Genomic DNA, 27,127 nt, shown 5'->3' on the forward strand with positions numbered 1-27,127 from the left:
AAAAGTCTGTGTAGGATCGAAGCCGATCTCCCCCTAACTGATGAAGACATATAATCCATAACAAAACTGCACTGTCACATCAATTTCTTTTGTGTAAGAGTATTTCAGCATGTCAGCCATTGTAGGTCAGATTATTGAGCTCAGTCGTTTGGCTCTTACTCAAGAGGATATTGATCCTAGATAAACACACAAGATAGAGCAACATTAGCCCTTTATGTTAAGGAAAAACATTGGAAGTCAAAACCAAAATAGAGACATATTAGCCCCGTGTTTGGTCAGCTCTGCTCACTGGAGAGAGAAGGGAGAGGTGTTGCCTCATTAGCTCAACCTTCTCTCGTTGAAACCATCTGGGGTGATGCGCCAGCCTTCCCCAGCTCAGGTCACGGCGCTACAGCCCCCTTGCACAGCCAGTGCGACCTGCTGCTGAAGACCAGTCAATTAAAGGCATTGGTAGAAGGGGCAGAGGTGGCGGAGCCTGCTGCTCAGCCGTCATTACCGGCCCCTATTAGCCCACAGCTGACAGATGTTCTCCAGGGAACATGTCACAGGGATAGCAGGTGCACCACTCCAGCCATGTGGCTGCCTGTGTGTGTGTGTGTGTGTGTGTGTGTGTGTGTGTGTGTGTGTGTGTGTGTGTGTGTGTGTGTGTTGTGTGTGTGTGTGTGTGTGCGTGTGCGTGTGCGTGAGTGGTTGTGTGAATGTGTGCCCTGAACACCAGCAGACTGCTGTTGCTCATTAATTTACTGTCAAGGAAGATGTGTGTGTGTGTGTGTGTGTGTGTGTGTGTGTGTGTGTGTGTGTGTGTGTGTGTGTGGACTGTCTAAACAGGAGATATGGTGACTGGGCTATGGCATCAGCCTTGGTCAGTAGATGTGTCAGGGATTTCATGTGGCGGGGTGTTCAGGTTGAGATTTGGCCATGGAGGGAAAAAGTGGATCCTGGCCCAGAGAGCGAACAGACAAAGAAAGGAATTCCGTTCAGCAGTTTCCAAATGTTATTTGATGAAGCTGTTCAGGATTAGTATGCAATCTTCTTCACATATTACATAATGTGTTTGCCATAATCCTCTCTACATTCAAAACGCATTAAAACATATTGATCATCTGCAGGCAGACCACAGTCTGAAGGCAAAGTTTGTCTGAGGCCATCGTGGCCTATTTAAAAGCAAGGTAGCTTTATATAACCCATTCATTTTGTGCTACTACTGAAGTGTAAATATAAACACAGCATGATGATTTGATTAAGATGACACAAACACACCTAAGAACCCCCCCCCCCCTTTACACAGTCATATGAGGATTCCAAACTCTGAGATAAAGGCCTCATAGCAGCCCAGAGAGAAGCAGCCATCAGAGATGAACAGAGTGAGCTAATTGGCACAGTGTCTGAGGCACTTTACATTTGTGCTTACCTTAAAAGATGTGATCAATAACAGTCAAATGAGGAGCTCCGTAGGGATGAAATGTGCTCTCTCTCCAAGCACACCCCCCCCCCCCCCCCCCCCTCACACACAAACACACACACACACACACACACACACACACATACACACACAGACAAACACAGTCACACACTACTTCAGGGGAGGATTCCTGGGTTCAGGCTTGCCAATTAGTCACAGAAAGAAACAAAAAAAAGACTCCTGGTTCTGTTTTATCAGATAGAAAGCTTGAATTGTGAAAAGAAGACGCCTTCTGTGATTAGCAGTAGATGGCGAGCAGCTCTCTTTCATTTTGTCTCAAATAGATGAGAGAGAAACGAAAGCTCTTCTTGTAGGAATCATACAACTTTGAAATGCATGAGACTAAAACAAGTTCTGTTTTGATCATTGTCCTCCGCCTGTTCATCCACATGTTTGATACCAAAAAGTTTACATCCTGAAAAAACTATTTAAGGACAGAATATTTGTCATTGTACAGACCTTCGTGACTAAGGGGAGTGTGGGAGTTTCTTCATAGGAATTTGTCACAATATAACTGTAGTGCCCCTCTTATACTGGAAGGTGAACTGGGGTTCACACCAGGAGTGGGACATTACCCCTATAATACAGTTCGAGGTGATCCCATGGGGCCTTCTCCTTCTATTGATTTAAGCAGGATGTAAGGCTGAACCACTGTGAAGACATCAGCCCCAGTGTGATACTGAGGGCACTGTTGCATTGCAGTGCTCAACACATAACTGCTGGTGTTTCCCACCCACCTCTTTCCCATACTTAGGGCCTGATTTACCCACAGGATTGCGCCCATTTCTGGCGTAAAATAGAGGTCGTAAACATAAAACGGTATTTACTAAGGGGGCGCATTTGAGTAGAGTCGCATATTAACGCTTTGAGGGTGTGTACCTGCCAACAGGTGGGATGGCACGGAGACGTGGGTGGTAACGTAGGCGTGAAGCGCACTTTAATGGGAGGAGTGCGCCTAATGATGTATTGCGTGGTATTTACTAAACTGCCTGGCGAGCGCACGTCCCTGATTTGCGGACTAATTCTCCGCCTCATAAAAGCACGTCTTAACCAGGAAGCGCATTTCCATTGAGTCTGAAAACGTGATAGGGCAGTAGTTATAAGAGCAAGGCGAAGAAAGACAGCGCACAGAAATAATTTTTTCAACTCGTATAACACATTTTCAGTTAAGCAAACCACAAATCATTAGACGGTACAGGTTAACCAGCCACGCAATCATTTCAACCAGTTATAGCATCTGCAGTTGGTATATCTCAGCCTTCACTCAGCCAAATATTCACCCAGGTGCTCGACGCATTGCTACGGTGCACTGGTCAATACATTTCCCCACTGCCATAGCTGAAATTAGAGACATCAAACAGGACTTTTTTTGAAATCGCAAACTTTCCGAACGTAATCGGAACCATTGATTGCACCCACGTCCATATATATTGTAGTGAACCCATGTCCCTTGTAGAAATTGTTAATCTCGCCATGTACACATCTATATTGTTATAATAGACAGTTTATGCATTAATGCCACCAATAGCATATTCTTTATAATCGTGTTCTTTTAAACATCTCGCTGTAGGTGATGGCGGGCAGAACAACAATATAGCAGCGCACACATTGAATCAGGTTCAGTGATTGAGCGAACGTGAACCAATATATATATATATCTCCACTTCGCTGAACCTTCATTTTCTCTTCCTAAATAAATACCACGGAAATTGCGCAAAAACACTGTGTGTTAATGTGCGACAGCAGTTTAAGCAGCGGTCGCAGTGTTAGTAAATCAGGCCCTATATAGGGCGGAGTACACAGATTGCCCAGCGCGATCTGGTTTGATAAATACCACGGAAAATGCGCAAAAACTATGAAGGTATGAAGACAGATTGGACTTTAACCCTGAGTGGAGTTAAGCAACCCTTGGTTTGTATTACAGACTCATGTCAATTACCTTTGTAACATGCCCACCAAAGACTGAAGGACTAAGACCACAGATGTAGCATTCAGAAGATGATTATAAATCTTAATGCTAATGGATGCTATAGACACATTCATCTTTGCTGATATGTTCAATGTTTGTCTCGGTGCACACCAGTGACCTTGCAACAGAAGGCTTTTCCAGAAGGAATAGTGCTAATTAAAGCAATAATGTTTGATATCCTTGTACTTTTCACTCGTGTTACTATGGCGAGTTGAAAACCAAGTCACGAGTTTGTGTATGCAGCAGCCTCTTCAGGGGAACAATGAGTGGAGAGGCATTAGCAGTAAATGCCAAGGGGAAAACACTGTTTGAAGTAAAAGCATTACACATTTATTGGCCTATTTCCACAGCTTTTAAAGTAACTTCATTGGATTACAGTTGTGCAACCAAATTAGAGAAATGCCAGTGAGTTACCATAATTAAGATGTATGATTCATAGACAAAGGGGGCTGAGTTCACTGTTTTGCACCCTATTTTAAATGTACATACATTCAAAATGTCTCTCCCTAAGGGGAAGACAGATCGTTGTCTCGCTGACGTGACCCTGTTTGGATAGGAACCTTTCCTCTTTCTCATCACAGCGTCATTTCTCTGGAACTTTTCCATGATGTCCCCGGCCCAACAGATGGCTGCCAAATGTGGCGCAGATAGCCATATTAATTGCACAATTACAATGTGCTACATCAAGATCTTGTCATTAACATTGTGATTTAAAAAGCAATTATAGCTTTTGATTATCATCAGCCTCTGTGAAACAGTGTTATTTTGTTGTTGCCCCCAGGCTCCATTTTATGGCAGATTGATCTCCACAGTGAAGGCTCTGGTGTGCTCACCCTCCTAACTGACTGGCACTTAATTAGCTGGCATAGCATTAGCATAATGAGGCCTGTTTTCAGAGGGAGTGTGTGTTGTATGTGTGTGTGTGTGTGTGTGTGTGTGTGTGTGTGTGTGTGCGTATGTGTGCGTGTGTGTGTGTTTTAGGAGTTGGACACAGTCTGGAGGTCTGGAGTGGATCTGTCCTTGGCTGACCTCTAAATTCTGCGTTGTAGGCATTGAGCAGCGAATGGCCAGATGACCCAGTATTCACACAAAGGTCCGCTGGGGTTATTTTGTACGTTACAGCCCTCTCAAGTCTGGCAAAACACCAGCAAAAAAGGTTATGGCCTTCCTTGAGGATTAAAATGACTGATTTTCATATCATATTCTACACACAGTGCTGAAAGTGAAAATATTAAATTTAACTACAGTATTTAAAAATGGAACATTAGCCACAATACTGGGCCAATATCACACACTGCAGTTTGGCCCAGGCAGGTGCTGGAACTTAAATGGAATTTAGAGAGTACTAATTTTTACCTAAAGTTCTCCTTTTCTGACCATGAAAAATAAGTCCTAGTTATGTTTTCAACACAGAGTATGGTACTAAGGCAACAAACGTAAAATGAGTCCAAGTAAAATCCTTACGTAAATTAAATCACCAAGGCAACAATAAGCCTTGAACAATGACCTTGGCTCCTGTTCAGGTGGTTGAATCTCATCCCATTCCTCTCAGCAGCAGATGCCTCCAGCATCCTCTAACACCCTCCAACCAGCCACAGGATTTGGGATTCAGCCTCAATCTCACACCCAGTGTTTCCATGGGTCGGATAAAAGGCTAACACGATGGGGATAAAGGCGGTAAGTTAATGCTCGACAAGCTAGTGTTGTAGAGGTGGCGTCAAATTCGGATTAAAACCTGACCCTGCAGCTCGCTGGAAGGAGCCCGGCGAGGTAGGGCCGCCGTGCGAGACTTTGATCCAATCTGCCGAGCTGCTATCATCTCAGGTGTGAAATCCTGTCTGCCTAACAACAGCTCGCTGCCTGGCGTGCTCGGCTGTGAAATTGTATCTGTTCCCCTCTTGTCCACTGCTCTCTCGTCCCTCTTCCTCTCGCTCCCTCGCTCTCCTCACTTCGCTATTCTCCTCTCCTCTCTTCTTCTTCTCCCATCCCATTTTTTTACCACAGATAGAGAGGCAGATAAAAAAAAACCTGCTCACCCCACAATACCGTGTTGTTTTACAGGTACAGGATGTCCAGGAGCACCTGAGTGTTTTGTCTTCTCAAAGTCCTTTTGGCAGCTCAACACATTGGACTAAATTGCCCCACGCCCTCCTAACTACACAGCTGGAGACAAAGGTGTCAAGCTGAGCGGTCAAAAATGTTTTACAGGCTCAGTGGAGAATGGAATTCTTGTATTTCTGTGAAGTATATTCGTGAAGTTCTGTGGCTTGCCAGGCACGCTGCATGTTTGGTGTTTTGCAATTAATGAGCCCCACAGTGGTGGGGTCAGAAGCTCGACTTTCCTCCTGCTGGTGTGAAGCCTACTGGGTATAAACATATCTTTATTCACTTTTATCCTCAGTCTTCTCAGGGGGGTAAAAGAGTTCACAGAAGCAATTTATACACATTTGAATACTGTTTACATCACAGCCTCACAGATCCATGTAGTGCTTTATTATATATGAGAGACATTGGGGATCCTCTCAAGGACAGTAGAGCATCCACAAAGAGAACAGCGGATTGTGGCAAAAAGCTGGCCCAGAACTTGCCTAAATCTACTCCAGAGTCAGCTGATCCGCTTACAAAATGGCTGCCAGGTAGCAGGTTAAAATGTTTAGATTGGACCTTCAGAGCAGTCATTGGTGATTCAACATATGGTTTCAGAGGCAAACAGCTGTATTGCCCATGGCTTTCCAGTGTAATGGGTGAAATTCTAAACACATTTGCAGCAGTTAGAGGCTGTTCACCCTTTGTGGAAACAAAGATGCCTGTGAGCCTCGTCCCAGCATGAGGTATCTCTATGAGATCTTAAAAGCATATAGAATGTAACAAGCACCGGAGCAGTGTATAACATGCTTTAAAAATCTAACCATTCAAAGAGATCCATCACCTTCACATCAAACACATGCTCGCTCTGGCATGCGGGTAGCCTCTTCACACAGCTGCTGCTTTCGCTACCACCGCGGCTGCTGTGTCATGCATCATCGATTTTGCATCACAGCAGAACACGATATCAGCAGGGTCTGAGATTGACTCCTTAACATGTTATATTTATGCTCCGGAACCGCTAGCCGTGCACAGAATAACCGCAGTGGATGAAAGAAGCGTGCGTCCGTGGGTGCGCAGCTAAATCGTCCGCCTGGTTCTCCTGCTGTGCTCACTGTCTCCCCTCAGGGTGTGCCACATAACCAGCCAAGCGCTCAACAGGGAAGAAGACAAGCCTGGGCCTTTTCATTAAACACATCAGACCCCAGTTAGTGTTAGACCACGACAGCAATGCAGCAGCATTCAGGCAAGCAGTGAGTCTTTTTAGAGCGTCATAGGTGTAGGAATTTTGAACCACTGAGCTGGGGCCTTCGTGTGTGACTCAAGCAACTTAGTGTTGAGAGGTTTTCATTTGTGAGCAAAGGCACAGAAGGAATGTGAAAGATGACACAAATTGTGTTTATATTTTCAAAGACCAGAAAAAAGAGACTGCCACTGCGGTCATCTTATGGAATGGACTGTGAAATCTAATCAGCAACTTTCTATGCCAGGAAGATTTAATTTTCTGTGGCACACCAAGTAGTAATTAAGCGCAGATCAAATTAACAATCCGTATCAAATTAAGGATAATGAAATGCAAAAGTGAAACATTTTGCCTTCACGCAGGGCATGAAGGAGCAGAGGGGGACAAGAACACTCCATGCTCTCAGATGAGCTGAGCATGTTCCGATTCACCACGAGTAGCATGTGTGCCAGCTGTTAACCCTCCATGTGTGTTGTTAGCGTAGCTGATGTGCTTCTCTGTTTGTTTGTTGAGAGAAGCAGTTGCAAAGTTGCTAATGAAGACAATCTACACATAAAATTGTACATTGGATTTATACCAGTGATGTATGGTCATAATAGAGAAAAAACGTTACAAAATGTTGTTCTCAAAGCAAGATAAAATAGAAGATAGGTAGAATTTCTAGATGGAGTTTTTTATAAAGGTTCAGATTTGTTTACGTTTGATAAATGACTTTTCGGATTCTGTGACGAGTCAGGTGGAGGTGGAGACAAGTGGAAATATCAACCGAGGGGTGAAGAAGGAATCTATTATGCTCTTAAAATATATTTTGTGAAGACAAAACTGACATAGAGAAAAAAAAATATGTTCCCTCTCTCTGCCACTTATCCTCGACCACTTCCACCACTGATGCTGTTGATTATAGTCCAGCGTCTGATGATACAATTCAGCTCTCGCCTCAAGCGCAGCCACAATCACACAAGCACTCTTTATCAATTGCATAAATAGCCTGTCGGGAAACATAAAAAGGGGGATGAAAAAGCGAGACAAGCAGAGGCCCAAGAGTGAGGGTGACAGAAAGAGAGAGAGCGAGAGAGAGAAGGAGGGAGGGAAGGAGAACAAGGAAAGAGAGAATGTGAGAAGAGAGATGAGAGCCATTATTAATATCGGATGGTTACATTTTCATATCCTTTGTAACATTTACGCTCGTGTCCCCCATATTAAACGGGCGATGGCGGAGTCAGCCCTTGATGCAGCTGGGCTCGCAAGAGACATGAAATAGGCATAATTGCCACTTAGGTCATTTGAATTGCTAACAAGGGAGCCTGACATTTCCAAATCACCCTAGTCTGAAGTGATCAAGACACGGAGGCGCGGGTGCAGGCGAGGACTCTTTACTGCGTGTAGCATTTAAATGAGACTGCTTCCATTTGCCTGGTTGTGAGGAAACAGAATGGCACATACACACACACACACACACACACACATATTTGTACCCACGCACACTCACAAACACATATGTGTACGCACACGCACACTCATGCACACACACATGTGCGTACACACACGCACACTTACACACACATATGTGTACTCACACGCACACAAAGCATACAACACCAATAACATTTTAAGACGGTGCTTAGCATAAGAGGCAGCAGTAGGAAAAGTAAACACTGTGTGTAGCTTGTCTTTTGTTCTGGTCAGGCGCAATCCTGTCTGGAAGCTTCTGGTGATTTAATTAGCCCTGCTGTGGTCCACTTAGTGTTGGTAAATTGGATGTTCTGTTTCATCATGATGGAGCTCATTAGCATGTGGTTGTCTTCAACTTGCATTTGTGTGTGCATGTATGTCTGCACGTTCATTAAAGAGCCTGTGTGTGTGTGTGTGTGTGTGTGTGTGTGTGTGTGTCTGCACATTCATTAAAGAGCCTGTGTGTGTGTGTTTGTGTGTGTATGTTTGTGTGTGCCCATGCGCATATGTTCATTAAAATTGCCTGTGTGTGTACTTTTGTGTGTGTTTGTGTGTGTATGTGTGTGTGTATGTTTGTGTGTGTATGTGTACACATTTGTGCTTGCATGCTTATTATAGGAATTGTCACTTTACATAAGATGGTTTCAGATACAGTTAGGTTGACAAGTGTCAGATGTCACACCATGTGAACTAAAACCCTCCTATGGAATTCAATAAAATAAAGATAACCTGCTGTGTTCTGATTTGACCATAATCAAAACAGTACAGTAATTTACTGGTAAAAGATTGGCATTCATAATCTAATGAAATCTAATTCATAGGCCAATTGCTAAATGTTTTGTCTACTGTATGGAACCAGAAAAACATCAGGATTGAGCAAGGCAGTTCTCTCTCTAGCGATAAACAGCACATCCAGCCATTCAGCTATCTACCTCATACGCTGAATCCAGGAAGGTGAACTTGCAGAACAACTTCAGACAAACTCTTGTGGTGAACCCAACTGGCAGCATAAAGGATCCATTCACACACTCTCTCCTCTTCCCCATCAGTTTAACACAGCCACCCAGCGTGCTGTGTGTTCTCATTATAACGGCACAGCACACCTAGAACCACCCTTTTTGTTTTTGGAGCAGCATACGTGCGAGTCTGACTCTTTCTCAGATCTCGGCAGAAGCCAGAAAATTGAATTCCAGCAGTTTCCTACGTAATAAGGTTGCATTAATTGGCCTCCGTTGCACACTCTGCTTTTGTCTTCACCAGTCGGGCTGGCGTGTAATTGTTGTTTTGACACCGCCGGCAAAGTGGAGGCCTGCTCCCTCTGCACAGCTCCAGAGGTTATTTTCACCCCTCCCCACAGACGCTCGGCTCTCTGGGGACCGGGAATAACAAATAGACCGATGGAGCCACAGTAATCGCATATGTGCGTGATGTTAATACATTACATACAGATCTGAACAGCCGTATACTGGCATGCAAACCCACGTGCACTAGGGTTAGTGATGTATGTGCACAGAGCATGCACCGTATCTCATTATTATTACCTCCTGTGCCACAGCTGTAGTTCACCTCATGGTGTAAGCATCGACATAATCACAGTCATTATCATCATCATCATCATCATCTCCTCCAGGTTAATAGTTTTTCTTAATGCTCCATGTGGCGTTTTTCACCCTTCATGTGTTACCGTATGTAGTCACATTTCCACCTTATGTGGAGTTGAGTGTTGTGTTCTGTTTTACTCGGTTAAATCCGGGCATGTGCTCTTCTACTCTTCTATAATTCTGGATCCTACATGCCATTGTCATGCCATTTTCATGCCATTTCATTTCCAAAACTGTTCGTTTGCACTGAATGTGTGTGCTCACCAGCACCTCTGGTCAGCATCCACCAATGGCGGCAAGTCCCAGTTCTCAGTCCCAGAGTTCCCTACTCTGCTTTGAGGCTGTCAGTGTCACCTCTTCCCCTTTTACCATCACTGCTGACGTTAAACCCAGCAACGCTACCTTATATTGGTAGCAATTGACTCACAGCTTGAAATGTTCCCCTGAATAGCAAACAACTAATGGTGAATGTTTTTAAAAGCATCGAGTCATATTTCCTTCGTCTGTGTCTGTGAGCTCAAACATTGGTTGTTTTTTTTACAGGGAATAGGCCTACGGAGCACTGCACCAAGTGTCAAAGCAGACGGGTGGATTTCCAGAGGATCAGAGTTCAGCTTTGTGTATAGAGTCCCCCTCTCAGCCCTGGTGTCAGGGAAAAATCTGGTTCCCCTCTGACTCCTCGGGCGGGCGGAGCCGGCTGCCGAGGCCATTATTTACTGCTTCCCCTGCTCTCCTCTCGGCCCGAAACGGGGCTCTCAGAGGGCCTGTGAAAGTGTCGAGTGTTTAGAGCAACAACCTGCCCACCCTCATCCTTCGCTTCTGCTTCTCTCCTCTATGTCTGATAGCTCTCCAGTGGCTCAAATGACGAAAAAACTAAAACCCAAAAAGTCCTTTCTTTCATTTATTCTTCTCTCCTCTCTTCACTTCCCCACTTTCTCTCCTGCTCCCACTCTCGCTTTCTCTCGCTGTCATCCTCTCCGCCGCACTCTGAGTAATTCATTAAAACAGTTGGTTGCCCACCTCCACCTCCTTCCACCCTGAGCTGGTGTTATACAGTACACTCTGGATATCCAGGCTGATCCTCCTCCCTCAGATGTTCAGATGGAACCATCTGGAGTAGCGCTCAGGCTCAGTCTGGACTTGATGGCATACAGCACAAGCACGAGCCAAGCTACGTGTGACCAGATGTTTCCCACTGAATAAACAGGTTGCCCCTAATGAGCTCTTGGTTCTGCTTGTGGTCTTTTAAAACCAGGCCCAGCTCTCCTACTGATCCTCAGCATAGTTTGCATTGGGATTATAATGAACTATGAACATAGAAAAACATATTGAATGCATGTCTGGCTTTGCTAAGCTAGGTCCTCTTAACTAGGCACGGGTGCTACCATGACGGACGCACTGTTCGTTGACAGTTGAAAGTTTGTGTGTCGCCAAACCCAGTTAAGCGCAATTTCTCCATGCGTGTTTGCTTTATGGAAGTTGACCACACTAGGCCCCTTCACTGATCGTCAACGCCCTTGTGTGATGGTTTTATGTTTCCTCCTGTCATCTGACCAATTCAAACAATCACGAGGACGCCGTGGAGATACTTATACTTGACCGCTCTTCAAATGGGCCATAACGAAGTCAGCGAGTCCGCAGAGGGGACTTGTGTGCAGACAGGATATTATGTCATGGCTTTTCTGTCAGTGGGCTGAAACAAAACATCAGAAACCAAAACCTGCTGTCGTAAACGCATTACAAAAGGGATTTGTAATGCTTGTTTTCGTCAAGGCCCCTTTGATTTGATTCGGGGAAATCCGACGCAGCTAGGTTAGCTGTGCAAAATGAGTTTACCCCTTTCTCCCCTTTTCCACCCTTCTTTTCCGACTACACTCAAATTATACGTTCTTGCACAATGTCCTATTTGTATTCGGTTCGTGAGAGAGAAACCCCTGGTCGGGCCGATTATTTTTTCTAAAAATTATTTTCGTGACCCAAGGATATACTATCTCTCCTCACCTTATTTAAACCGCTCTTTTCTTCTGTGCAAGCTCCAGAGAGCCTGCTACAGTCGCAGCAGCAGCGACGGTGGAGGCAGGGAGGGAGGGGTGGTGTGGAATCACATTTGTGGGGCGCGCCTTTTCTCAAAGTCGTCTGTTTCCTTTGGCAAGCGACACAACAGTGCTTTTTCTCTGTTTATGAACTGCCTCCTGGGTCCTTTAACTTTTTCTTGGAGCCCTGTTCGTGAAGTTTAACTAGATCTCCTTCTTGCTCTCTCTCTCTCGCTCACTCACTTTCTCTTTTTTTTAATCATGCTGATTTAGTTTCCAGACTCTCCGCAGAGGCCCCGAGGCCCAGGAGTCTCCCCCAGTCTCTCCGCTTGTGGAATTTCAATGCTCTGACTCGGGGAGAAGTGGATATTTAACTCTGCTATTTCAACCTCTTACACCAGTGAAAAGTGAGAGGGAGACGGAGGTTATAACCTGAATAAATTGTGCGGTTTGTAGTTCCATCGTCCTGGGTAATTTTTTTGCGGATGGCACAGTTTCGGAAAGTAGATGTGTCACGTGAGCTCTGTGATGTTTTGAGTTTAATCAAATTCCAAATTATGTTTGCATTGCAATCACAATTCAGCCCCCCAAATGTTTTTTCTACCACCTAGACTATAGGCCTTCAATGCATAATCTGTTTAGGATTATGTTTTACATTCCCTTACAGCTGTAAGGGTATTGCAACAAATCTTTTTTTCACTGTAGCCATCAAAGTTCTTCTCTGAAATAAGCACAGATTTTCTCTTTTTTTCATTATCACAAAAAAGCCTGTATATGTCAACAGAGTGGTAATAATCACATCCATGACAAGTTAGACTTGTCTTTGATTCCCAGGCACAGCGCTTTGATTTCACTAGAAGGAGCCGAAAACATCTCAGTCAGCCCGGCACTGCTTTTTAAACAGGCCCAATTAAGATGACGGATGACTCTTGCTTTGCCAGCCATCCCACCGGGAAACAAATATGCAAGTCGGATAACGATACAAGCAAACAAACAGACAAACAACAACAACAGCAAAGACACCAAATAACAAATACTTCAGATGGGGATTTCATCCATTTCTCTCTGTCTATTTTTTTCTCCTCCTCACTCCCTTTTCTTCTCCACACACCCCCAACACACACACACACACACAGACACACACACCCCAACTGATTGTTCTTCATCATTTCTGACACTTTGTTCTATTTCAGGCAAGCTGCAATGGATGGGGGGAAGGTGGAGATTTCAGGGCATAACGGATGCCAGCTGCACGCCTGTGCCTTGCGGGACTATGATGATGCTGAGAGCCACAGAGGCGGCAGCTCGGTGGCTGATTGCCTCTTATTGAGCACAGATGCCTTCTGGGACCGCTGTGACGTGGCCGCCCCACCCGCATCCTTCACACACCCCTCCCAAGGACCACCTTAACTTGCAATTCTCTCTCCTGCTCTCACTCCGTCCTTCAGTAGTGACGAGGCGCGGCAAGGCTCCCCCTCACGCTAAGTCTCTCAGACAGGCTGTTAGCTGGCACTCAGTTTATGTTTTTCCTGGTCATTTAGAAACAATCCTGTCCCTGGACCCACCTGTGTATTTCCCATCATACACTTAATGGCTTCTCTGCTTTTTAAGTCAGACCTTAACATTGACATCTGCCCCTAACTAGATAGGTGGAATTCGTTACTATCCTCTATTTTTTTGTGCTTTTAGGGGCAATATGGATGCCAAATTCCCCCCAAACTTTTCACAAATTGCACTGAAAGCCTACCTATTTGTTTTCCATGTAACAGGAGAGAGTGGCTCATTGTTTTAAAATGGAGGCATGTAATCTACCCAGACCTTAGAAGCCTAGGCCTCTTCATAAATCTGTTAAGAAAACTCATTATTAAAAACACACCCTGAGGACAGAATTAAGTTATCATCATTTTTTGTCGTTCTATATTTATAAATTAATTTTCTTGGGGTCAAACACAACCTGGAGGCTATAATTGGTTTCCCCAGTTGTAAATCAGGATGATAATTATGGTGAATGGCAGTGTAATTTATCACAGGCAATGTGTGTGTGCATGCATTTATGTATGCGTGTGTGTGTGTGTGTGTGTGTGTGTGTGTGCAAAGGCACTAATACCTGTGTACTTGCATGCATAGATGTTTACATTTGAGAGTGTGTGCATCTTTCTATGAGTGTGTGTATATTGTGTCATTGTGTGATACACATGAATTCAAACAACTTTGAATAATTCATTGCCTTTTTGTACAAACAGACGGCAAGGTATTGTTTTATTACAGCGGTGTCTGCTATCTGTCTTTCCGACTCTATTTATTTTTCCCCTTCCTTCTTTCATTGTGTTTTGTTCCACTTCTCGGCAATCATATTGGATAGTGTTATGGGCCTGTCATTGAGAGATACTCTCTCAATCTCTCTCTCTGTCCCTCTCTGTCGATGTCTCTCTCTTTCTCTCTTTTACATACCAGGTCAAGTGAAGTCCAGCTCTGATAAAAAAAAAAGACTTATGTTCAGTGATGACAAGAATTGATTTCCAATTTCCTTCACAATGACTGCATCATTGCCATCGACTCAGACCATTTGGCCTACATTATGGTCTGAGCCCAGAGCTGTAGATCAAGGTGACGGCTGTCCTGACCTGGCAGGGTGCTTACATTGACGAGGAATTGAAAGGGATATTTAGTCTGAGCGGCTCTTTCACAGCTTCTAGGGGAACTGGGGAAATAGCTGCTGCTCTTCGAAAGAACTTCTCTGGCCCATAAAAAATGAAATGTGTGTTTATGTGTGTTATAGGTGCACAGGTGTACATGCAGCTGACTCCAGAGGAAATGTATGTAACAGATTATTATAGTGTTCTTTAGGCATCAAACATATTCTGCCGTGGTTTTATACAGGGCTATGGTTGGTCTGTTTAACACATCCTATAGCAAGGACTTCCACATTTTTTTTGTGTGTTTATCTGTCTTTAACCACCCTTTACAAATGCCTTGCTGCAATGTGATTTAAGGGTATTGCATTTTGTAAAAATACTGAATGAAGAGAAATAGCAGCATATTGATACTGAAAAAAAATAGGGTTAGGGGTACAGGTAAGAATCGGTTTAGGGTTGCTGTTATGTAAGCATAGAGAGTCACACAGACAGGGTATTACATGCTAAGTAACTGTATTATTACAATGTAACAAGGACTTTGTAACAAGCAGTCCTCCTTTCTTCATTTTTTTAAAATGTTTTAGGTCACAAAAGTCCTCCACCTTAAATATGTAAAATAAAATCTCCCTATCCCAAAAGTGAGCCTGACATGCAGAACTTTGGAGGAAAAGAATACTGGTCACATTTTCACCATGTCTTTTATTTGTGAAAACTCATTATTAAAGGATTCCATAAGGACAACATGCATATCTCACACCTCCGAAGTGTGAAACTGCAGGTGCTTTGCAACCAGCCGTGACATCAAGTTGGTTCAGAGAGAGCCAATGACTGTGCGACAGTTTTCAAGACCCACTGCATGAAGGACAAGGAATAACACTGGATTTCAGGAAGTGGCGAGATAAGGTGACTTTATATCTCTAGCACTCTGGCACCTGCTTTGTCTTCAGCTTATCATTTCATAGGTGACTATCAACTGAGGAGATGCTGCATTTGTCGCCACTGATCACATATCTTCCTGACACTAATGCCTAGTCATCGGTCTTAAACGCTTCAGTTTTCAACACAGATTTTCGTAAGCAGAGCAAAGAGTAGAGAAGTGATCATTCAAGAGCAAGGGATTAACCAGAAGATGTAATATTTCATCGCCCCAGATAAAAGTCAGAAGTGTGTGTGGAAATAAGATCGATTTTCATTTACAAACTCCTGCCATCTTCCATGATCAAACCTTTTATGAACTACTTGATGTGACCTCACACTCGCAGCATTTTAAGCACAGAGGCTGAACGGCTAAAAAGAGTGGAGGAATTTCCACCTGTTAGCAGGCTAGCACCACGTCACCTCTCCCTGACCCCTGCCCAGTATTTGGTCTCTGAGCCTCAGTGCTAATGCTGCCATTACGGAGCGCAGTCCTCGCCTGCTATTTTAATACATCACCTCAGGGAGGCGTAATGGAAGGTCAAACAGCCAACCCTATAAGCTGGCATTCTCTGAGTGTGTGTTCTTCCCCTCACCCTCTCTCTCTCTCTCTACATATACACACACACACACACACCCACACACACACACACACAATCACACACACACACACATATGTGTTTGTCACTTTGACGAATGGGCCGTGCACAACGCTGAGCGTTCAGTGGCAGTGCTGAGTTGTGGCGCAGGTCTTTGTTATCATATTAGTTGGGGAGGGGTGTTTTATGGAGCTGATGGAAGGAGTTTAGAGGGGGATAAGTCGCAGGGAGATTGTGTTTATGGTGGCACCTGTACAAAGTGAAACGCAGACATCCAAGGGAAGAGAAGAACAAAGAAGGAACAGAAAGGGAAAAACAGGTCTGCAGGAGAGAGGATCCAAACGCACAACATGAGGCAAAGTTTAACAGCCAAAACAGTCCACAGTATAATGAAAAACAGTCAAAGAAAGCAGTCAAAGTCAAAAATCAAAAATGCAGGCAGAGTTTGTCAACAAAGAAATCAGTCAGAGTCAGAGACAGGCAGACAGTCCAGACAGCAGGCAGAGGCGAAATACAGAGACAGGCAAAAATCAAAGAAGAGTACAGCTAAATAGGCAGGCAGTCCAAAATAAATTATGCCAAAAAACAAACAAACCAGGCAGAATTTAAAAGAAAAAGAAAAAAGTAACATAGAAAGTAACTTACAGAAAACAGGCTGGGTCATTTTACAGAAGAAAAGTGTGATGAACAGACAAACAAAGGTGGAACTGGCAGCTTTAAATAGGTAGAGGGAGGTGAGGGAACAGCTTTAAAAAGATAGAGGGTGGTAAGGGAAGAAGGAACAGGTGCGTAGGAGAAAGGGTATTGCACACGGTGAGGAGAACAAACACAAACGCACATGGCTAGGAAAACATAAAACTTGACCTGACAGACAACACACAAAATGTCCAGCAGGGCGGCAGGCTAGAGTCCTTAAAGAATTTGGATTTTCAACCCCAAAATACTTTTGTTTACACGGAACAGCTTTAGGGATGGATATTGAATGGCCCACATGATTAACATGGGTCATGTCTTTTGCCCAGCTGATCCAGACGATGCACTTTCAAATCCATTCAGAGACGTGAAGCCCATTAGCCGGCTCTTAGTGTTATTCCTCTTCTACTGTGCACCTCTCCCATTAAATATCTCAATTCGCATCATCTCAGACAGAGACAGCAGCCTCGTAAGACTCTCTCGAAATGCCAAGACTGCTCCAGAATCATCTAACAGGGGTTGCCTGGTCGGTGTTCAAAAGGCTTTGTGAAGTGCCTAATGCAAATCTCATTAATAATACTGTGCCATTTCATTCCACGACTTCCTCAAAGGAAGCTGGCAGTACACTCTGCAGATAAAGTTCAGTTCTTGTACCATGCTACATTCATAGGCTGCATAAGCAAAGGTTGTCATTTCCATATAATGGTAAAGGTTAAGTACTGTTTGTTCTTCCCATCAACTATGGCTTCGCTGTGCTCAGGTAAATATTGCAGGAATGAGTCAGAATTTACAGCAGTGCAGATAAATACCTTCTGGTTCAGAAATGCCACTAAGCGCAATTTTGACCAATACACACATTCAAATGATTCACACAATAGCTGGTCCTTTGCTGAATTTTTGCCCTTTAGTTCCTCGATCATTTCTTCTGATGGTAATTTTGTGATGAACATAAACATGGATACTAAAAAGTGAACCCCTGAAATAAGATACTTGTCCTCGGTTTATTCCCAATTGAACAAACATTGCTTAAAACATTACATGGTGTCTTACTTTAAAAAAATTATATTAATCATCAAATCTTTCTAACAAATCTTTGTCATCGTCCTGCTTTTGTACATTGTACTTGTAAATATCTCCTTGCTTTCTCACTAATTGTTGAATGGACATTGTTTAATGTGTATCTAAGTGTATTGTGTGCACCATGGGCATTACATTAAAAGGTTTAGATACCCATTGAGACTCAGGTGGTTGCAATTTAGGATTCCTGGATGAGGTAAAATGAGAACATATGTTGCTGAAAGCAGAGGGGAGCCTAATCAAAACATAATTAGTTAGGTTGATGCACACAAGAAGCTGGGTAAGAGAGAAGAGACCTCATGCTGTTTGTAATGATGGTTATTTGTGAAAAAACCTTTTTAAACACAGCTTCCAGTATCTCTGTGGAAGGAGATTTCAACTGAAGTGCCTTGAGTTTATATCAGTGACACATTTTTCAGCATTAGTATTTTTTGGCGAGCTAGTAAATTCCTTCACAACTTTGTTGAGACTGTCAGTCCTTGATGTTTGATCTGATACGCTACAAAACCAATTCACAACAACATCAACACCCATTGCATGCTGGAACAAGCTCAAATATTGCCACTGCCTCACTGGACTGATAGGCAGTGAAGATGAGTGTCCCTGGACATGATCATTTCCAGTGGGGCAGAGGATTGAGCCGCCCCCCCCCCCCCACACACACACTACCACCTCCTCCATCCCACAATCTGTGTGTGTGATCTTGTATGCATCATACATGCATAAGTGCATTTTTTTGGGGGGGTAAAACCAAGCTGCTCACGGCCATTCACACCACTATATGATATCGGCGCTAACGCTACAGGGGAAACAACTTCACACATCATTTCAATTACAGGGGAAGTGGAGGAGATCCCTTCGCCTGTGAAATGGCTTCCTCCTCCAAGGCCCATCGGAGTGGTAAGGTGATGACGGAGAGGCAGGCCGTGCACCGGAGGTGTGACTGTGCCCTTTGACTAATCCACCTGACAGCATTAAGTGCTCTCGGCTGATGCAGCGCACCGCATAAATGAGATAAACTATCACTGGCCCTCATTGGAAGACGCAATAATAGATCACTGTATCACTGGCGTCTGGCTAATTGGTATCTCTCTCTTCTGGAGGACCAGATGGGTTTCAGCTGCCATACACTGATATTCATCGATGTACTCCATGCTATGTAAAGGCAACGTCCTGTGTGTCCATGCTCTTCAGCAAACCCATCGAATGCTATAGGAGCCTTTAGAGCCCAACATTATCACTGACAAACAGATGGAAGTAAAAAAACATATCTTACACATACCACTACATCATGTTCTCAGTAGCAGGCTAAGAGTCTTTGTCTCTCCAGTCCTTTTATTGTTCATGCTTTATGATAGAGAGAATCAGCCCTTAACATTGATTCATGATTAGGCCAATACCCAGCTCCCACTGGATCAACCTTGACATAAAGGCATGTTAACAAAATGAGAGGCCCTCCAGGAAAGTCTCTTGCTGTGATTAAAGAATGAAAAAGAATCAATAGAAAATCATGCCTGAAATGATTAGTGTATAGAGCAAGCCTTCCTATTCAGCGAGGTATTGGAACACATTTCCCTCTAAATGCTGCCTCAGAGGCTTTTATTAAAGGGCTCCAGCTACAATTTGGAAAGCTGGCCAATCACTGTCCAAGTGCTTCTCATTTCTTGTCGAAATCCTTTGTCACAGTGCTGATTTGTGGCTGCAATCTGAGGGGAGCCTTTCATTTGGACAGTGAGGGAGAGAGAGAGAGAGAGAGAGAGAGAGAGAATGGAGGCACCATCATTTATATTTCAATGCCACCTCCTCCACCCCCTTGAACATGCTCTCTCTCTCCTCTCTGGATTGCGATTTAAAGTTTAATAAAAGTGAACAGCTCCAGCAGGGAGTCTCAGTGTGCCATTTGCAGAGTGAGATCCCATGGCACCCCCAGCTCATGGAAATGATCTCATCCTTTATTCAGATCCCCATCCTAAGACTGTACTGATTAACTACATAAACTTGTGTGCTCTTTCAAAAAATATATATCCCTTTCTTAATTCCTCGCTAGTGTGTCTTTTTATTTAAGCTCTACTTCCTCTGACAAAGCTGTTAGCCTGCCCAGTGTGTATCATGTGTCAGATGTATTGTTCAGTTTAGCGAGTCGGTGGTCTGTGCTGAAGGAGGAGGTTTGGAACAGGAGAATGACAGGAGATTTGGAACAGGAGAATGACCTGGCTGCTTATTCTCCTCCTGGTTTTTTGAATGTCACTGTAGCTGCAGACCATGTCTGACAGTCTGAATGTGGACACACACATACAGTCCTCCAAAGCTGGCAAAATCGCATAAACTTTAAGGCAGGAAGATTTCACTCCAGCTGTTAGATTGATGAAGACACAATAAAATGCACAGTACACACACATTTGCACACACAGAGAGACAACCAGCCCTCAGGCAAGTTCACCTTTGCCATGTAAACCACAGAGACCAATCACCAGGGGGATTTAACAAAAAAAGAGTGTATCTTTTCACTTGTGAAGGTCAATTCATTTCACAAGTAATTGCACTTCAAGGTCTTTTAATTTTAACGAGATAGTTAATCATTTAATTCCCTGCCATATCAATAAAGGCTGTCAAGCTTATTCTTTATTAACCTTATAATTGTCAAACCTCATTAAGGGGAATGGGCTGTAATAGTTACGAGCAGGAGCGGGCGTGGTGATACGCTGTGATGGCGTTCCGCGGCATTCCGGCACATTTGGTGTTCCTCCAATCTTTTACATTGACGCAGCAGGGACGGACTCACGTCCATCAAGCTCTGGCCGTCACATCATACTTGTCCTGGTGTGCTTGGAAATCTAATCGGAAGGCACCAAAGCTTTAAATTGGATGGAGCGCCACATACCGTCCCTGAGGTGCTATCTGTTTGTGTGTATGCTGAAGATACTTAATGGAGCATCTGATGGATCTGGTGTGCTGTCGGTTAAGCATTGCTGTCATGATTTCCAATGATGCGTGGTTAATAGTAGTTTGGGCCTTTCCAAACTCTCGTTCATTGTAATAATATGGATGTTTGGTTACTATGTTTTCCCCCCTCATCATTCTATTTACAGGAAGTGTCAGACAGACTGTATGTTTATCTGACTGACTGGCTGTCAACCATGCTGTGCGCCTGTCGTAGCGTTGCGTTGGAAGAGCGCCTTTTAGTTTGTCTGTGTGCGAGACAATCTGCCTGTCTGTTTGCCTTTGTCAGTCAGTTTGCCTGCATGTCTGTCTGCCAGGTTTTTCAGCGTTTATATCTCTGCTCGTGTGTGTGTGTGTGTGTGTGTGTGTGTGTGTGTGTGTGTGTGTGTGTGTGTGTGCCTGTGAAAGCGTAATCCAGTTATTATTACTTTGGCCGACTCCTCCAAGATTGTTCCACACCACTATTACTCTCCATATGGTGACAGGAACAATGAAGCACTTACTTTTGTATTTTAAAGGGAGGCAAAAATTAGATACATTTCCCTCCACTTTTTCGTTTCACTCGCGCGCGTTCCTGATAGATTTGTTGTTTATGGTGGTGTGACAGCGGGGCGACACATTCAGGTGGCGGCAGTCTATCTGATCCCCGCGCCTCCCGAGGTGTACTGCTGAATATTTCAGTATTTAGATTACCCGCGGAAAAAAGAGGCACAAGCGAAAGATTTGTCGGAATATCCCAGACACGAGTGTAACGAGCGAGCCAAGCAGGTGGGGTCGTGAATTAAATATGAGCACTGAGGTTTAAGATAAGGCCCCCGCCCGCATGAATTTTTGATCCAGACAAGGCAGCCGAGTCGACTCGATGATGAAGGGCCCGAGCCGATGCTCTATTAAATTTAAACACCGGGTGGTGCTGTGGGTCCACGTTTAGCTCCCCCTTGGTCTCCACACACAGCCTTAGTTAAGGCTAATCCAGCCTAAGTATAATAAATATACACACTGCGCATATCTACATGTCTGCGCATTAAATATGAATGTAAACCGAGTGAGTGAGAGAGAGACTTTAAAGCCTGCTTTTGACTGTTCACTGGATTTAATGAGGGATTTTTAATGAATGAATAAAAGAGAGACGTGTTGTAGTTTGAGAGGACCAGAGAGAGTTGTGCTCTACCATTTCTTCCGGTGTCAATTATGTTAGGACAGATGGTTATGTATGACATGGACATGCATGTACTGAGTTGGCAACAGGATACATAGATTAGGTATTGTCTAACAACACAACACAAACCATACACACACACTCATACCACACTATACTAAACCATATAAACACAAACACACACATACACACACACACACACACACACACGCGCGCACACAGACACACACAGACACACACACACACACACACACACACACACACACACACTTGGCCTCTTCCCTCTGATTTAATCACTCTCTTCAGTCTTAAAGACGAACGCAAACAAACAGACTCAGATAATCCTTTCCAAATCCAGCCCAAATCCCACCAAGCTGAAAAAAAACCTTGAATCACACCATATGTGTTCCCTCATTTCATTTCCCCAGGCCTCTTGCAATGTTAGCGCTGCATAGCGCCTGTGTGGAGCCTCGCTGCTAGTTTTGGGGCCAGTTGTACACATACACATTTTTTGATACAAGTGTACAAACTGAACTTTTTGCAAAAGTTTATGCCATTCAAGACATGTCTTTTATGCCACTCAAAAAAGTATGAAAATATGTTTTTTTTTTCCTAACTGTTTTCAGTGAGTATGTCTTGTAAGATGCTAATGATGAGCTTCTAGCTGTGAATGCCATCTTACAAGTTTGAAATGACATGTAACATAATTCACAATTGCACAGTACTTCTCCACTGAAACATAGATAGCTTTGCCTCTGACTTCACACTCTCAGCAGCACTACAGTAGGGGCAATTTGTTCTGGCTGTGCAGGTGTTCATTTCAGATCAGCAGTTCAAGTAAGTGACTGACTGCCATGGTCTTACCTGGTCTTATAACCGCATGATAGAGTGGTCGCGATGGAAACACACAACTCCTCCGGGAATAAAGATGTTACTCAGCCTCAGTCTCTCTCTCTCTCTCTCTCTCTATCGCTCTGTATTCTGTGCTGAGGCAAATATTATCTATGTAATGAAAAAAATTATGTTCCTGTGCTATTGGTTGGGGACTTCTTACGACGGCCTAACCTCACACTGTCACATACAAGTATTCATACCCAAATATTACAAAAACAAGGTGCCCCACAACTATCATACTGAAACTAATCAATACAACAACAACAACAACAACAAAGATGCCATCGAGAGCATTTCACTGGGGTTGGCAAGTGGGCACCTTTAGCTTCTCCATTTCAAAGGCTTAGTCAATTGCATCTTCCAAGGGAATCGTTAACTCAATGAAGTAAACAATGCGCTTACACTCTGAATACAACACCATGTCTGGTCTCATGGCAGTCGCAACAATACACTGTGGAACTTGAATTTGCCTTCCCTCATCAGCCAGCAAATACAGTCCTGTGCTTTGCCCCATTTGCTGGTACTGTTTGTATGTGTCTGGTGTCCACTTTTCGGCCCCTCTTGCCCAAAAGGAATTCCACTGGACATCATAAATGGCTCTAACAATTAATTAGATGTGGTGAGCATCCATAGCCCACAATTCTCTTCAAATAATGTTCATCCTCTCAACATTCTTCCAGTTCATCCAATGCCCTTGCTTTGCTGCTGGATCCTTAGACTGCTGGACAAGCTGGATCCTTAGACTGAGATACAGCCATTATTGGTCTCTCACTGGGTATACAATCTCTCAGGAATTTCTCCCAGGGAACTCTTCGTACTCTCTTCAAATAGACAGAGAGTGAAAGAGAGAGAACAAGAGAGAATGATAGAGAGGAAGAGAGAGAGAGTGTGTGTTTGTATGAGAAAGAGATGAAGATTTTGGCAAGTGAAACATTTCTTCCTCTGTGCTGTCATCTCAATGCTAGGCCATCCATCAGCCAGAACCTTTTCATCTATTGACAGGGGTTGGTTACAAACAAGCTGAGTTTGGACACAAACAATAGATTTTTCATTGCAAACACAAAGGGTATGTGTATAAAGTTTGAAGGGTCGTGGCTCTGGTTTAAGTTTCATTTTCTTTTTAGGAGAGATCATAAACATCGTCTTAATGGGTCGATGTCAAAGCTAAATTGAATCTGACCTTACAAAACCGTCACTCATAACACTGGTCTTCTTCCAAACAATGTAGGGCGAAGAAAAAAAAATCCCATACATCAATCTGCCGTTCAAGATGGCATTTCCAACTACAGTGTGTTCAGGGTATTTTTGGTGGAAGCCAACAAGGATTTCTCTCTCTGCCAACTATCACTCTCCATGATCACACGAGACAGTCTTTAATGGAAGTGTGTGGTTTCGAGTCTGTCTGACAACAATGCACAACCCCAAAGCTTTGGCACAAACATGCCGTTTTTTGCTGAAGCGTGCGGTTATGGCTCTTGCTGCGGTGCAATCCACTCTCCATCCATGCTTGTTATTGTTCTCGCTCGTCTCACAGCCAGCCAGCTCTGACTCCTCTAAACACAGTTCCAGTCACTATGGTTATTTTCCTCCTAGTCTGTTCAAGGCCCTGAAGTGTAAAGTCTTCACTGGGAACAAGGCGACTCTTATAACTGTTATTGCAAGGCCCTGTAACTCAGATGATGAAGGCTGACTGTCAAGTTTAAATATACATTTATGTTGTGTGTTGTTATTTAACAGGCTTTCACACAAAGTGATTTAAACAAAGTGAATCCCTCTTTCGTTCTGTTAATTAACCAAGAACAGACAAGAACAAATTATCCTCTGATTAGTCTCATATGTCCATGTGGAGAAAGCATAAACTCTCTGCAGACGTGCATCAGAAACAGTTCTGTTCATCAGAAATGGGAGAGAATGATTTGCCAAGAAGTTGTTTTGTCACTTCTTCTAATGATGCAAAAGTGCTGTTGTAGCCAGTGCATTTCTTCAGTGCACACACAGAAATGTACAGCACAGGGATTACCTAGTGAACATCCCTTCACACAAAATAAAGTCAGTCAGTCATTCAGAGTGCCGGACTGAATTTACAAATGCACCCCAAGTAAGCATGGCTATCCTGTAGTTAGTAGCAACATATAGCTTAGTGGCAAGCCCATCAGTTTACATTCACAGTTGGACTAACTGAAAAGCTTGAATGTTTACCTACAATGGTCTGTTGACCTCTATTATTTCAAATAACAATCAGTGTTGATGAGACAGTAAGGCTGGCCTAGATATCTTTCATTTATATAAATGTTTTCATGCTACATGTAGCCTTTAGCCTCTGCCACCATGGGCAAACTTTTTGGGTACCTCTGTAAATGGAGATATGGTGGACAAATGTAGCAATATACTGCCCCCAATCTTGGGGGGGGCAGTATGGAATCATTTAGCTCACTTGCCAACAGCTAGCAAGTCTTACATACAGTTCCTTTGAAAGTGTAGTCCTAAACTCTGGTGGAAGATTGTTGATATTTTAGCTCAACAGACAATGAAATTCCCTTCCACACTCCTGAAGCAATGTGCTGATTGGCTGGAGTATAGCGCATGGTTCGATCTTCGTTTTGAGCGCCCCCACAGACACCTGGAGGACCGTGAGGAGAATTTAGCTAAAACCCTGGTCTCCTCTGCTGACCGTGCGTTGGATTTGGCCATCAGCTGCACCTGAATGACGTACGTCTCGGGTGGCCCCACCCTGTTGTAGCGAGGCAGCTTCATCGCTCCCTGCAGAGGTGCTCCTGGGTGAGAAACCTGGTAACCGAGCGATTAGCTCCTCAATATTCTCCAATGTCGTCATCTCCGGCACTGGTGACTCTTGTGCAGGTCTTTGATCTCTGTTGATCTTTGCTTTCGGAAGCCTTTTATCATGACACACGGCAAACCGTAATTACACATACGTCAGTGGCACAACACAAGGGGAGGTCACCATTCACACTGACTGACACATTGATAATGGATTGATAACATAACTATGACTGTGCCATAAATGATTGTTCTATTTTAGTCTCTATACTAAAAATGTGTCTGGCAGTGCTGACTGTCTTTTTGGAGGTTCACACTCACTATCCGTAACATGCAGTTATGTGGGAATAAAGACACACAAAGCTTTGTAGTGAATGACAGTGAAGTGGGAATGGCAAATCGTTATTGATTATTGATTGATTATAATCTTACATTGGTACAGAATTTACATGTCAAAGAGACTAACTCTTCTCGTCAGGCCATGGCTATGGCGTTGGTTGGTAAGTGTCCACGTGGGACATGCTATTCTACTCTTTTATGGCAGGGTCTTTCATCCTTTGATCTTCTATCTGTTCTGCTGTCTATCTGTACCTTTGTCTTTCTTTCCTTTTTTTAAGGTTGCTCTCTTTCTCTATCGCTCTCTCATCATCTGTTCTATTTTTCTGTGGAGGAGGGGGGGACCACTGAGAGTATGCCAGAGTGAGCTATCAAAGGGAAGTTGTGTTGATGAGAAGGGAAACATGCTTGCCACGCACACCGCCTACATTATTCATCTCCACTGCAGAAAACCTCATTCCCTAACTCTCTCTCTCTCTCTCTCTCTCTCTCTCTTTCTCTCTCTTTGTCAGGACACCTTGCTATATTCTGCTCAAGTAACATTTCAAGCTGGCGAGACACTTTGAGTAAAGTGAGTAAAAGGAGAGACTGACAGGATGCAGGGCCTGTCCACATTTTTCTTTGAGCTTCAACAGTATTTAATTCTGAGCTACTGTCAGAGTAATACAACATAAGTAATAGAACCTGTTTGCTATGTTTTCTTAATTGATTTTTTTATACTGCTGACATGATTGAATTGAACATTTTACAGAATTGAAAGCACGGCAGAATTACCATTGTATGCCACATTGCTATAGCTTTTCACTGGCATTACATTTGAACATGGGTCTGGCAGAGTATTTTTTTCCAGTGTCTTTCCAGTTCTGCTTTCATGATATAGGTGCAGGCTAGCATTTGTAAGGTTTTCTTGCGGACCAGTAGGTACCAGGTAATGATGTAAGGTAATGATGAGTGAGAGCACTCGCAGTCTCTGAATAAATGTGTTTCTCTCTCACTCTCAGTCTTTCACCCTCTCTATGATGAATTATACATGGGACACAGAATGAAAGCACAATGCTGCAGATCAAAGGCTGGTCTCTACAAAAGGCCTGTGTGTGTGTGCGCATGTGTGTGTGTGCTTGTGCGTGTATGTTTTTCTGTGTGAGAGCATGTGTGCATGAGTACAGTACATGTCTATGTACATGTTTGTACCAACACATGTAGCCTATATGTATATCACTTTCATCCACACTGAGATGTTGATCCTTGGATTTAA

Source organism: Sprattus sprattus, assembly GCF_963457725.1.
Source record: "Sprattus sprattus genome assembly, chromosome: 1".
NCBI lineage: Eukaryota > Metazoa > Chordata > Actinopteri > Clupeiformes > Clupeidae > Sprattus > Sprattus sprattus.